The following is a 9,259-nucleotide window of genomic DNA, read 5'->3' as shown; positions in this document are numbered from 1 at the left end:
AATTCAAAAATTTACGCTAAAAAATAAAATACACAAAAATGGAAACAGTTTTAGACAATTATCATTTGAGAACTATATATAATTAGCATGCATCACTAAATGAAACTGATAAATTGATTGCTCCCTTAATGTCCAGTGGCAAATATATCACGCATATTCATGACGAGATGCGAAATGGATCGACCTGAAGCAAATGATTGATACATCACCAAGACAGAGAGTTCGCTGAGGTAAAACGTATGCCGTACTAGAATGCTGTATGGATTTTGCTCATTGTTAAAGGCCGTACAGTGACCTTTGAACGACTTTGACCCCCCCCTTGCAGAGCTATAGAAAAACAGTACATTAAGGGGTGTTACACAGACTCTTTTTCAATGATACACAGACTCTTCTTAATTGTTACACGGACACTTTTTATGAATAGAATCACTCGTGCATGATCAGTGAGTTCATGGGCACTTTAATTTTCAATTAGATTTGAACTTTTTGGTTCACCGACTTATTTCCTGTCTTTTTATTGGATAAAATATTTACGTTAGCATCAATATCTATTTTCCGAAACATTTCCAGTAAAATACTATTCATATCAGTACACCAAGGGATTAGACATTTAACTTCAAGGGAGGGGGGAGGGTATGGTATAATAAATCAAATTGTCATCACTGTTGGGTTTCTCGTCTGAATATTTTACATTAACTGTGTCAGATGCCTCATTACAGGCTGAACCTTTTATAGGGTGCTCATTATAAAGTTTTAGTTTTTGGTCATTGTTGAAGGGTGTGCAGTGACCTATTATATAGTGACTACATGATTTAAATGGTTGATAGTCGTCTCACCATATCTCCTTAGGCTAAAATAAAAATTGTTTGTTTCCCCTCCCCACACCCAGGTAAAAAATAAGCCCCCTGGGATGGGAAACAGACATTCTTTTAAATGTGGCCTTATTCATGATCTTTTTATTGAAATTCTGTAATAAGAAGATTTTACTAGTCTATAAGTATCACATAAACTTTACATTATCAATAATCCATTAAAATGAAGTCCAGTCGAAATAACCATGCCAGACAGATATATGACAGATAATTTCATGAATTTCATGAATTTTTGAATTTCACAGTTCTTCCATACCCCAAATTTATGGTAAAACGTTTATAGTAACCATAGAAACAGAGAAAAAGACTAAACATAAAAACCATGAAAATGGTGTCATTGTCAGATGAAATAAGCCATTCAAAAATGTCAAACATGTACAACTTACATTTATTCCATAATTATGCCAAAAGTAGTGATCCTATACATGTACAATGTAGCTTATAGCTTATGAGAAACATTGATGACCTTCGGCTATTGTCTGCTCTGAAGTTGGGTTGTTGTCTTTTTTGGCACATTCCCCATTTCCAGTGTCAATTTTATTAGGAAGTATAAACTGAGAAATAAACCTAACCATGTTAACATTGTATCAAACTGAAATAAGGGTTGAGATCTCACAAACATGTTTAACCCCGCCGCATTTTTGCGCCTGTCCCAAGTCAGGAGCCTCTGGCCTTTGTTGGTCTTGTATTATTTTAATTTTAGTTTCTTGTGTACAATTTGGAAATTAGTATGGCATTCATTATCACTGGACTAGTATATATTTGTTTAGGGGCCAGCTGAAGGACGCCTCCGGGTGCGGGAATTTCTCGCTACATTGAAGACCTGTTGGTGACCCTCTGCTGTTGTTTTTTATTTGGTCGGGTTGTTGTCTCTTTGACACATTCCCCATTTCCATTCTCAATTTTATTAATCACTTAAATTATCCATGAAGGTCAAGGTCAGGTCAACCCAATCTGATAGACAAGTAGATCTTTCAAGATACTCATATACAATAAAATGTATCCAATTACATATATAAAATATACAGTATAAGAGAGCATTTCATTGATTAAGTAACAGTATATTTTACATGCAGTTATTGAACCATGAAAATGGGGTCAGGTGCAATGTACATATAATGGCAAACTGAAACATCATAACATATTAATTAGCTACTAGCATCTGAATACAAGACAAGAAACATCCAGCTCTTTTAGCTTTTAAAATGTAAAGCTCTATAAAATAGCTTACATCATCACCCCAAGACTGTAATACAAATTTCTTGTATACAACCAACTTTCATGACTTTTGTGTAAGGCGAGACAAAATAAAATGATACTTTGAAGTACATGTATTGTTTAATATGTTTGACTACTATTATAAAATGCCAGTTTCAGAATGAACAGTAATTTAGAAGATTATTAAAATACATGTAGATACATTCAGACTATTATAACTATACAGCAAGCTGTCATTCGACTCTAACCAACAACCATGCCAGGGCTGTAAAGCTTGTCTAGGTTGGTAAAAACTTCCATCATCATGCATATATATGACACTAACCAATAGTGATGGACCGTGACAGACCCTCATGGAAAGTAAAGGAGGTTTAACACTCCCTGGTGGTACATGTAGCCAACAATAGCAATGGCAGCATAGAAACTCTTATTATATCCAAATTCTTATTTTAAATGAATAATTATCCAAGGTGAATCAGATGATGTATGATCATGATGCTGCACTTTTAGTATTGACAATGATTGATATATATTCACTGAAACTAGAAATTTCCATTATTCCAATTTTCTATTCTTAATGATATAACTATCCAAGATAATCATGGAATTAAGATATGATGCACTACTAATATTCCTAGAAAACTTTAAATTCTCTTTATTTCAAATTGTTAATATTACTTATTTCAAATATATATATATATATATATATATCAAAGGTATGCTCTGTCACCAAGTAATGTAGTACATTGTATTTCCTACATTTTTTCTATGAATTGTAAGTTTGCTATTTGTTCAATTCACAATTCTCTTTTTGTCCAATCAGATCATCCCATCAACTGTACATCATGACATAATGCTGTTAGCTCTATCAACGTTATTTCCAAACCAATAAGGAACACAAAATTATGAATGAATCCACCATTTCACAATTTATAGCTACAGGTACAAATGAGGTACCATATGAGAGTAACTTAGTGACACTATATATTTCCTATATATATACATTGATATACATGATATATGCCGCTTCATAATCTGGCTGGGAATCATGCTCAAACCAATGTGATATCTTATCTACAAAAAAAATATACATTAAGAATAAAGTATTTATTATATATAAACTTGTATTTATCTACAAGAAAAACTAGCAATCATAAGTTGCTTGACAACAAAGTTTAATGATGTAAAGAAATGAATTTATGACTTATACAATTTAATTGATAAGTCCCTTATATGAGAAGAAGAATAAAACCCTTTTTTGAGGTTCTATTTCTAAAACAAAATGTTCTCTCTTTCTACATCAATGTTTTCTTAGGTGTATACTTCATTGAAGGGTTACTGTCTAATAGAGGCTATAGCACTATACTTGTTGTGATCAATTTATATTACTTTTTTATTTTAAAATAGAATTTATTGAACAATGTTGAATATTACTACCAACGTGACATGGTGACAAAGCAAATAGTATTTATAAGATTCTTCTTCTTCTTCTTTATAATCCATCAACATACTGATGATAACGTGTCGGGCACTTATTTAACTATGCCGTGCATGCGTGGGATCTAATTTTTATTTAGTCATGACAGTCATGACAGTGAATAATATACAAAAGATAAAAATAAAAATTTCAACATAATTTCTTTTTCTTGTTATAACATATATTTAAGTTCTACAAAATTAAGAGCATAACAAATCATTTATAACAAAATAATGAATCATACCCGGTAAAATCTTAAATTTCTTATCACAAAAGATGAAAAGTGTTAACAGTCAGGGGACTTACTTAAACAAGTGATTTTCTAAATCACTGATTCAAGTAACATTATTTCCATAAAGGTTGGAAGTTAGAGTTGTCTTTCTTTAATAATCACCTATTTAAGTAGTACAAATAAATCACTAGAAGAAGTGATTTAATATTAGTGTAGCTTTAAATATAGAATACTAATGATCCAGGGACTAATTATGTTTCTAAACTTATCAGAACCAACATCTGTGTTGTCTAGGATGACCAGGTCATTTCAGGTGATGACCTTGTACTGAATCTAGGATAATGACATAAAAATCACTTGTTTAAGTATCAGACCTTAATTTCCTTCCCAAAAATCACTTCTTTAAGTATCATTCTTTTAATAACCCCCACTAATTTCAACACCCCCGAACAGTGAAATTTTTATCGCGAACAGTAGAATTTTATTACATAATCTGAAAGATGAAACCTTGAACTTCACAGGAAAAATACTCCCACTGCTGTGAAAAATCTTTTAAGAAAGTATCAGTTCATTATGTAAAGCCATTATTATAGCATTTTTTCAACTAAAATAGAATTTTCAGGTAAATGATAGCATCAAAGGCATAAAACTTGCTACTTAAAAGAAGCAAAAAGTTCATATTTTTTAATTTTACTAATTAAAAGATGTTATTTAAACCTATGTGTTTAAAATTTTGAAAAAACTACAAAATCCCAATTTGTGACAAAACCTCGAATTTGCTACTCAAATAAGTGATTTAAAAATCACTTATTTCAGTAAGTCCCCTGACTGGTTAAAAATTGTTGTTAAGGACGCAATGCCGTCTCATCATTTGGAATCAGGCATGTCAGGGCACAATATCAATATACTCTTTTTTTTGCCCCGGGCAATTTTGAGGTTATTGCATATATACAAACCCAAGCCTTGGACATGTTGAAGGTATTCATAACACATATGTGACAAATTATAATTATTGTACATCACCCACCAGTGGCTATATAAATAGGTATATCATCGTCGTAACTAGTCCGAGATTACTCTGACGTCCAAACGTAACTAGTCCGAGATTACTCTGATGTCCAAACGGCTGTTTTGCCAGACAAGCTTGTCTCGGACTACATCGTAACATGTGAAGATTGGTTGGTTATTGGTTAATAAAAAAAAGTGACAAATATTTCATGCAAATTTAGGACGTGACAGTTATCAATACATTAACATACAATATGTAGGATTACTCGATCAGGGGTTTAGGTCTTGTAACTGTTGTATAGCCTATAGGCCATCCCGCACAACCATACCATTGTGAATACCCCACATGTCAATGCATGTTAGGCAATAAACAGGGGTGGATCCAGCCATTTTTAAAAGGGGGTTTAAACCATACTTGTTTATATGTAACTTTTTTAAATCATGCATTGATCTTCCAAAAAACATGAAAAAAGGGGGGGGGGGGGTCCAATCACAGGAACAATTTTTTAACAAGCCCAAATTCTTACTTTGCCTTTGAACAGGCTACTATCCAAGAGTGTGGAGTATTGGAACGTCGATTCATACCTGTATGCACAAATTTAACAAATGTGAAAAATTTTCCTTCAAACTCTTGAGGGCCCTCATTGGGTTTTTGATTATGTGATTACTTGGCCGTTTTTTTAATGATTATTTGATTATTAAGCCAAATATTTCATGATTATTTGATTACCTCGGACTGTATTTTTAGTTTATGATTATTTGATTACTAAAGATAAGCAAATATTTAATGATTATGTGATTATATTGGCAAAAAAATGGTGATTATGTGATTACTAGGACCCCCCCATGAGGGGCCTTACTCTTGGGTGATGATCCATGATCAATGATTATTCTGATAGACATGTATTAAAATATTCATTTCTACTCACCAATTGCAATTTCCAGCTCAGCTTATATTGTACTATAGTTTCCTTCTACCATGTCAACGATTTTGTGTAAAATAAGTTAGCTATTAGAAGCGCTGACACTGCCGACACACATGCGACATGAATGCAACAAAAATAAAGAGGGTACGGTAACGTTAAATCGTTTACGGGCGAAGAATTATTTTCCGTTTTTAATTAAACTTGTCAGATTTGATTAATTATCGTCGAAAAATGTCCCTAATGGATAGTCATTCAAATTAAACCAGCTTTATTATGCTGTATGCATGTAATATATATGTAACCTGGTCTTTAAATGTACTTTAAGTACAGTGTCTGACGTATTTATAAACATTTTCTTGATTATTTATCCTATTTCAAATATTAATTTGAATGAATTTATAAGCCTTTTTCTGCTATAATATTCAAACTTTATTTTTTAACGAAGGCTTCTGGTATGTAGTTTTTTTTTACAAAAGGCCCTCGAATTATAGACACATTAAAAAATAAAGATGGAAAGTCAAACGCATGAGTCTGGCAAAAATAAAGTTAACGGACAATGTCATGACAATAAACGGAAAACGATAAAAGACAGAGTTATATATATCTATATATTTTTTTCCCTGCCTCAAATTTACTCAAATGCAATTTATATAGGTAACATAAAAAGATAAATGATAATGCATTCATTTACAATATTTAAAAATAGTTACATCTTAAATTTAATTTAACATATTAAGATCACGTTTTCAAGTGTTCACGGCCGACATCCGTTATTATTAAATAAGGGTGTAAAAATTAATGACAAATTCTTCACCACGTACGGCAGTCTGTAATTGCATATAAAACGTATTGCAATCACTTGTAAACCATTAAATATAAAGGTTCAGGTGCTTATATTCAATAATCAAATATTATTTCGGCAATCTGTTGATTTTTTTTAGTCAATTCGCGGCGATTTGTGCAGCAGTATGACTTTGAGCTACTTTTTTAATTTATATAATTATAAAACAGTGTTAAATAATTAAATAGGAAGAAGTTAGAATTCAAATTGAATATTTGTTTTATTTAAATAACATGATTAAGGGGACGTGGTAGACTTTCAGTTAAAAAAATCGTCTTCTTTCACAGTTTTATTTTATTCTTGAAAGGGGAGCAACCCCTGATAAATAATAGGAAAGTTTCACTCGTTTTGTGTCCAAATTATTAAAATCTGAACACGACTGGACACGGTCTGACAACATCTTGACGTCAGTTTGTATCCATGGTCTGTTTTGGTCTGACACGGTCTTAACGGATCTAAACAGCTCGCTAGAAGATAGAGTCTTAAATATCTTGACATGCCTTAACGGGACTAATTTACCTAATGAGACTATCGATCCGAATGGAGACTTAACGAACTGACAAATCTTGACGTTTTCCTCTAGCGGTAAATCCAGTCAATTAAGATACGATCAGACCAAAATGACCGTTTCAGACTGAAATCGTGCTACTAGTGAATACATTTAAGATGCACATTGAGACATGCTTTGTTTTGTCAAGAAACACCCTGATAACGCTCTTGTACCAATTCTTAGTCTTTGTGAGGAAATACTCAATAGATGGAAATTCTTCTCTGCTCAAAGGGATCGTAGTAAAATGAGATATATTTCAAGACTTAACTTTGTCTTGAAAGGGTTGTGGCTACAGAGCTTTCTATCAGCACAGTTGTGCATTTTGAGTCTCAACTTATTGCGTCCTTTGGTAATGGAAAAGACGAACCAAAATTTTCAAGCCCATGACAATAGCAATTATTGTTTATCAGATAATTGAATTTAATGAGGCTACTGGCGTATGTTGTTTTTGGATTATGTGTTTGTATTATAAATCAAAAGTGTTCGCTTACACTGTCTTACATTTTGGTAACGCCTCTTTCTGTTAAGAATGATTACTATCACGTGCATTTTGTTCTTAAGAGTGTAAAGCACGTTATAACTTAGTCAGATAACATCTGTTTAGCTTCATACAAACATTTTGTTATAACAAAAAAGATTTAGTATTTATGAAATCAAAAGAGCTAATAGAGAACATCAAATGTTCAATTTTGAGAATAAAGGCACCTGACATCAAAATAATATGGTCAGACTTTACCAAGGCCCTATTGACATAGAACATTAAGGCCAAAGTTAGTGGAAATAGCTAGAAAAAGAGTCAATTGTGCCGTAAGATCATTTATAAAGACCGAAGGCCAATATATTTCGAGGTATCCAGCTATCAAAGCCTCTGAACACAATTTATTTAGACATAACGGCAGCCACTTGTCACAAGTCGGTATTGGCATTTTCCTAAATAATATTCTGGCTGCCATTGAAACTTTCGTATTCGATGTTGCTAAGGTTTTCCTACCAGATAAATGAGCGCAGAGAATGTTTGGCGGTGAATGGGGATTTATAAGACCCCCATTCATTTGGCGGTTCAGGGAGACAATAAACGGACTTGGAACTGTCCCCCTCTGGCACATATCTCTACCCTACCGGCTCTTTAGTGGAGGGTATCAAATAATTTCCTAGGGTTTACTCTTGTCATCAAGAGGAATCCCCTCCACTTCTGGTATCAGAAGGGAGATGTCATCTCCGCAGTACACGTAATTCAGGTTGTTTGCATTTAAAAAATCGGAGAGACTGTTGTTTTCAGAGGTCTGTGTAAACAGAGGGGGGTTCTCCGTCCAGTCCACTCTTGCACGTAGGAGGGATGTTTTGACACTTATGTTATCATAGGGTCACTGATATGCTCTTTTCAATCCTTTGGCTATCGGTTTGTTTGTCTCCTTGGAACTGGTTAAACATTTTATCTGCGGCCTATCAAATATCCACACATACATATTTTGTACATATACTTGTTGTATTATTAGTAATAAATATTCTATATTCTTTCTACAATTTGTATTGTATGTTTTTCAGCGCCAGTAGTCTGTTTATTAATATCTGATCATAGACTTTGCATTGTCAAAACTCAGAGGAAATCTCTCTACTTCAGAAAGAGTAGCAAAATGTGTTGTTCTTTTGCCCACATCAACTAAAATTTTACAAAATTTTGTTATGTTATCTTTCCCTAAAAAAGCTGTTCTAGAGTTAAAGTTCGCGAATTTCTCAACTATACAAAATAAAAATTTTGATCTCTGAGTTTTCAAATGTATCTGTTCATGCAGTTTCAAATTTTACAAAAAGGTTTTCATATTACTGAAAAATTATTACATCAGGGGTATCGATATCAAAAACTACTGAAAACATTTAAAATATTTTATCATTGGCACAAGTACATCATTTGTAAATATAAATCAACATGCAGACGTCTTATACGTTCAAGTATTTTACATCCAATCTTTTATTGCAATATTCTATACAAAGCACAAAAATGTTGTCATTCACCTTAAAAGCTAACCAAACCTTTAAACATACTTATTCAGAGAGATATAGTTACGATACTGTTGCCAGGTTATTAAAGATTGCATATTTTGGTATTAATATTGATTCTCTCAGTCTCTCATAGG

General features: G+C 32.7%; 1 long non-coding RNA gene across 1 annotated transcript; it reads right to left on the bottom strand.

The window, feature by feature from the left end:
- Positions 1-2,191: 2,191 nt before the first annotated feature.
- Positions 2,192-7,227, bottom strand: LOC143069765 (uncharacterized). The gene is made up of 2 exons (XR_012976492.1): positions 5,737-7,227; positions 2,192-3,164 (listed from the first exon to the last, which is right to left on the bottom strand). It is a non-coding gene; the product is annotated as an uncharacterized LOC143069765 (long non-coding RNA).
- Positions 7,228-9,259: the final 2,032 nt, after the last annotated feature.

Source organism: Mytilus galloprovincialis, chromosome 3 (assembly GCF_965363235.1).
Source record: "Mytilus galloprovincialis chromosome 3, xbMytGall1.hap1.1, whole genome shotgun sequence".
NCBI classification, from domain to species: Eukaryota; Metazoa; Mollusca; class Bivalvia; order Mytilida; family Mytilidae; genus Mytilus; species Mytilus galloprovincialis.
The sequence above is the reverse complement of the archived record's forward strand: the minus strand, read 5'-3'. Positions and strand labels throughout refer to the sequence as shown.